This window comes from Lolium rigidum, chromosome 7, assembly GCF_022539505.1.
Source record: "Lolium rigidum isolate FL_2022 chromosome 7, APGP_CSIRO_Lrig_0.1, whole genome shotgun sequence".
NCBI lineage: Eukaryota > Viridiplantae > Streptophyta > Magnoliopsida > Poales > Poaceae > Lolium > Lolium rigidum.
In genome coordinates this window covers 142,738,701-142,744,824 of record NC_061514.1, presented here as the reverse complement: position 1 = coordinate 142,744,824, position 6,124 = coordinate 142,738,701, and positions in this window count along the sequence as shown.

Here is a 6,124-nt window from a genome sequence, read left to right as displayed (position 1 = left end):
GTTCATCCAAGTACTCCTTCACCCCAGGTTTTTGTTTATACAACACATACAAATGAAATAGATGCTTCCTAGAGCTGCATGTGTATGAAGCTGGCCATAGGTTGTCAGTAAAAACTTTACCCTTGAATTTCTTTGTAAAATTTCGTACCAAGTGTCGCATACATTCCCTATGCTCCACTCTGTGGAATACTCGCTTCTACCGTAGTCTCCAAACCTTTGCTAGCGTCTGTGTGGATAATAAGTCCTGGTGGATGACCTATAAGGTCGCGCAAATTCTCGTGAAACCAAGTCCAACTTTCCTCTCGACTCAACCTCCAAAACTCCATAAGCAACAGGGAACATCCAATTATGTCCATCAACTGCAAGTAGTACCAACTAGCTCGTCCCTTAAACTCGCCATGAAGAGTTGTTGCATCCACTGCCAAATAAGGCCCAGCAACCGTCCAAAAAGCCTTTCCAAGCAAGCTTTGAAACAAACAAAAGCCCTTCTAAAACATTCCTTGTGCATTACCTTCCCGCTTTTCAATTTGTAGGGAACCGTATGCTTGCCTATCGCTACAACACCGCTCTGGACTAGCCATCTCCACTTCAGCCTTTGAAAGTGTAAAGCAACTCAAAACTTTCATTCCATGGACCATTGATCTTGTCAAGAGCCATTTCCTTTGCATAGAACATCCTCATGTAAGGTACTTTCATTTTAAACTTCTCAACCACCTTTTTCCTGGAGTGCCGTTGGACCAAGTGAAGGAGTTTCTCTCAGCCAATCTAGGATTATATCTGCCAACCACCTAGTCTTCGCTAGCTTTGTTTTCAGCTCTGGCTCTCCCCCTAGAGGTGGACACCTATGGACCTCCTTATTCTTCTTTATCTGAAACATAATGATAAGGGATGTCAGTAATACATGACAAATTTTACACCGTGATCTAAAATACACAACTGGTTGGCGTAGTACCTGAACCAAGCTGCTTCTGCGCATTGTGGATGCATGCAGCCTCCACCTACACCTCTTGTATGGGCATTTAACCGTGAACCTACCCGGCTCACTTTTAATAACCTCATAATTATTCTTAGAGAGAATGCAATATGTAGTAATTGCATTACGGCAGTCCATCATCGTTTGAAACACGGTGCCTTCGCAAGCCGAGGATCCTCCCTGTTCCACTCAATTGTTGGCAAGTCATCACCTTCGTAATCGGCTAAAACGAGGCTGTCATTGTTCTCATTCCTCTCTTCATCATCGTTGTCATCAAATCGGCACCAAAAGCAATATCTTCCATGTATTGATCCTCCATGGCCTCGCTATCGCATCGATCTACCAATTCAGGAAACATCAACTCATCCTCATCATCTTGAGGAGATCGATCCTCAATGTCCGCATCGTCCTCCACATCGACCGTACGAACGATCCGGCTACCACTAGCACCGGGGACAGATGGTGCTGCTCGTGGACCTACAAGGAGCGCCACCGCGCACACTATTAGCGAGGCAGCAGCAGTAGAGAGACATGATGCCCGACCACCCGACGATGCCCCAGCACTCGCATGATGCCCGGCCCCCGTCCACATGGATACGAATTTTACCGAACCGGCAAGAAGCATTCAAAGCAAAAAGAATTCCCGCATCGTCTTCGGAAATTAGTGGAACAAATCTTCGCTCCGGGCCGTTGAAATATTCGAAATGAACTCGCATCGAAAGAGCTCCAGGTATACTTATCGTAGATGTTAGCTTTGAAATCCCTCGACGAGATGGTGGTTGCAACCACCGCAGTGAAGTAAAACCCATTCTTATAGCGTTTAGAATCACGCGTAAAGCTAGAATCCAGCCTAACCACCAGCCGAAAAGCCAGCGCTGCATCCATCCTATTCGAAAAGCAACGCAGCTTAGTTGAGCAACAACGATTGGCGCTCAAAAACTGCCTACCGTTAATTCACATAGGCGCACGATGCTTACCTGCATAGAATCCATGCGTTAGATCCCTCCGATTCCCAATCTTCTCCACGGCTGACGGGAATAGTGCGGCACACGTACGCAAATACAAAGAGGACAGGGGTAGATCCAGATCCGGTGGTGGCGGAGCCCTCTCCGCTCCCGGGGGTGGTGGCGGGGCGGGGCCGGCTCGGCGGTGGACGACGCCATAAGGTAGGTGGGCAGGACGGCGTGGCGGCGGAGGGGCGGTGTGTGAGCTCCTCCAGTCTCGGGCGGAGGGGAAAGCTTTGGGTCAGCTCTTCCAGCTAACAATCAACACATTTCGAAAGCACCGGTCAAGTCAGAACCACAAGGGCCGTTCCCTAGCCGTAACCGAGACCGAAGGCCTCCTCGACCAGTACGCGCAACCCTCCCGTCCGAGCCTCCGCGCAGGGGTTTCAAACCAGAGGGAGGGGAAAACCAAGGAAAAGTTAAGAGGCCGGGGAAAATGAGCAACAACCAATCTAACCAGGGCACGAGAACAAAAAAACCCCGCAATCAAAAGGCCTTTTTGAAAAGGCATTGTTCAAATCAAACGCGTGAAGATTACAAAATTGACAAAAAAGAAAACTCGAGGAGTCCGGGTCTCGGGGTCGATAAACCTGGGCCGGCTTTTCCAAAGTTAGCCGCATTTGTTAGCTCGAAACCAATTCAAGAAGCCGCAACACGCATTTGCGCGCTCGATGCTTTGAAAAGCAGCTTACATCGATAGCTTGCCCGTCCCAATCCTTCCTCAGCACTCTTTCGCTCGCCGGCCTCCACATCAGCTCTTAAAGTCATGCCCCATCATAAGCCGGAAAGCAAGGAGAGCGCCGTAGGTATGCGCAGGCACGTTTGAATACCTCGATGGTAACTTCGGTGTCAACGGTGAAAGCATCCGTCGAACTCGGCCTTCCTAGCCGTATTCTCTTGATTGGCCTTTGGAAAGATCATGGCATGCAGCCTCGACATAACTCCCTTGTTCTTCTGAAGAAGAGCTCGGATAAGGTAGCCAAACTCGATTACCATGGACAGAGTGTCGGCGGAAGAATTATCCGAGAGCTTGTCCATGGGATCAGCGGGAATATCGGCAGCCTCTACAGAAGATAAGCAACAGAATTTGAAATACAATGAAGTTAAGAAAAGAAGGTTCCAGGATAAGGCATTGAAGATTACTAAGCAAAGCCAAAACGGATTGGTGAAGAAGGCCCTCCTTCTCTTTCCTTTGGGCTTCGGCTTCAACCCTCTCCTTTTCCTCCTCCTTCAGCTTCTTCTTCGGCTGGTCAAGTTCCTTTTTCAAGGAATCTGCGTTTTGGCATGCAGCGGCAGCCATTTTCACTGCATTGTCAAGCTTTGAAGAAGTTGATTCAACCTCCTCTTGAAGTCGAACCTTATCGGCTTCAAGCGAAGAGAACTGGGAGGCAAAACCCTTCAAAGCAGTGATGACCGTTTGAATGTCCTATAAAAAGAAGAAGAAGACAAAATTCAAAGTTAGCACCTGTTAAACAGTAATATATCTTTTCAAAGTACACATTCAGCTGCAAACAGTCGAATATAGACTCAGGGGATGGTAGAAGCAGAATCATCATCAAGGAAAACGAAATACTTACAGGTTTCTCAGTGGGAGAAGGAGAAACTACGGCAGCAGCTATCGAAGGAATCTCATTCCCTTTAGAAAGGGAAGAAGTTGTTGAAGGTTGAGCAGCAATAGCTGCCGCTCGAGCAGAAGCTTCAGAAGCTGCGGTAGTTGGCCTGCTGGGGCTCGCCTTCGCCTTCTTCGAAGGAGACTCTATGAAGCCGTCATCGCGATAGGCATATAAATCAATCAGAACAAGTAGTCGAATATAAAGGAATTTTTGGAGTAATAGAAGAAACTTACAAGTCGAGCAGATCATCCTCGTCTGCGAAGCCACCAGAGGGTCTCTTCGGTGGTTGAGCGCTAGCTTTCTCCAGAGCTGCATCAACAAAGGGAGCATGATCAGCATCATTTTCATGATTTGACTCAGTCGTATCACTTAAGTCGTCAGCGAAGGATCTATGATCTGTAGAAAGAGCTTTAGGATTGGCAGGATCGTTTTCTTCATCTTCAAAAACCTCGTTTTCTTCGGCACATGATTCTAGAGGGGCAGTAGAATCACCCTCTTCAAGGTTTTCATCCAACGCATTCGGAAAACATTCGGCAGTTGACAGAACCTGTCAGTTCAAATGAAGATTTAACAAAAGAAGAAGGGCTTATAGCGGATACAAATGATATTATGAATAAGAGAAGGGAATCACCTCATTTGGTTGATGGTCAGAATCGAAAGGCTCTTGAAGAGCTAGAAGTGGATTTGAGTCCTCTTGACTAAAATGAGTCAAACGTCTGACTTCATTCAGTAGTTCCTTTTCAGACAACTCTGCGACATTGACTCTAGTTTCATACATAGGACCCGAATATAACCACATCGGGTGGGGTCTGGACATAATTGGTTGGATACGGCGTTTCAGGAAAATAGCCGCTATTTCAGTACCCATCATAGTCTGACCGTCAGATTCCTTGATTCTAAGAATTTTATCAAACAATCTATCGACTGCAGGCTTTGCTTCGGGTGTCAGGGTATTCTTCCAAGATTTCTTTGGCACGGCTTCAAGAACATCGACAAACTTTGGCAGACGCATTTTAGCTGCTGATGAGTCTTTGAGATAGAACCACTTCAGCCTCCATGATACGTCTCAAACGTATCTATAATTTCTTATGTTCCATGCTACTTTTATGATGATACTCACATGTTTTATACACATTATATGTCATATTTATGCATTTTCCGGCACTAACCTATTGACGAGATGCCGAAGAGCCGCTTGTCGTTTTCTCGTTGTTTTTGGTTTCAGAAATCCTACAAAGGAAATATTCTCGGAATTGGACGAAATCAACGCCTAGGGTCTTATTTTTCCACAAAGCTTCCAGAAGACCGAGCGAGATACGAAGTGGGGCCACGAGGCGACGCCACAGTAGGGCGGCGCGGCCCAGGCCCTGGCCGCGCGGCCCTAGCGTGTGGGTCCCTCGCGTCGCCCCTAAACCTACCCTTCCGCCTACTTAAAGCCTTCGTCGCGAATACCCCAGTACCGAGAGCCACGATACGGAAAACCTTCCAGAGACGCCGCCGCCGCCAATCCCATCTCGGGGATTCAGGAGATCGCCTCCGGCACCCTGCCGGAGAGGGAATCATCTCCCGGAGGTCTCTTCATCGCCATGATTGCCTCCGGATCGATGTGTGAGTAGTCCACCCCTGGACTATGGGTCCATAGCAGTAGCTAGATGATTGTCTTCTCCTCATTGTGCTATCATGTTAGATCTTGTGAGCTGCCTATCATGATCAAGATCATCTATTTGTAATGCTACATGTTTTGTTTGTTGGGATCCGATGAATATTGAATACTATGTCAAGTTGATTATCAATCTATCATATATGTTGTTTATGTTCTTGCATGCTCTCCGTTGCTGGTAGAGGCTCTGGCCAAGTTGATACTTGTGACTCCAAGAGGGAGTATTTATGCTCGATAGTGGGTTCATGCCTCCATTGAATCTGGGACAGTGTGATGGAAAGTTTTAAGGTTGTGGATGTGATGTTGCCACTAGGGATAAAACATCGATGCTTTGTCTAAGGATATTTGTGTTGATTACATTACGCACCATACTTAATGCAATTGTCTGTTGTTTGCAACTTAATACTGGAAGGGGTTCGGATGATAACTTGAAAGTGGACTTTTTAGGCATAGATGCATGCTGGATAGCGGTCTATGTACTTTGTCGTAATGCCCTGATTAAATCTCATAGTACTCATCATGATATATGTATGTGCATTGTTATGCCTTCTTTATTTGTCAATTGCCCAACCGTAATTTGTTCACCCAACATGCTATTTATCTTATGGGAGAGACACCACTAGTGAACTGTGGACCCCGGTCCACTCTTTACATCTAAAATACAATCTACGCAATTGTTCTTTCTTGTTCTTCGCAAACAAACATCATCATCCACACTATACATCTAATCCTTTGTTTACAGACAAGCCGGTGAGATTGACAACCTCACTGTTACGTTGGGGCAAAGTACTTTGATTGTGTTGTGCAGGTTCCACGTTGGCACCGGAATCCCTGGTGTTGCGCCGCACTACACTCTGTCACCAACAACCTTCAC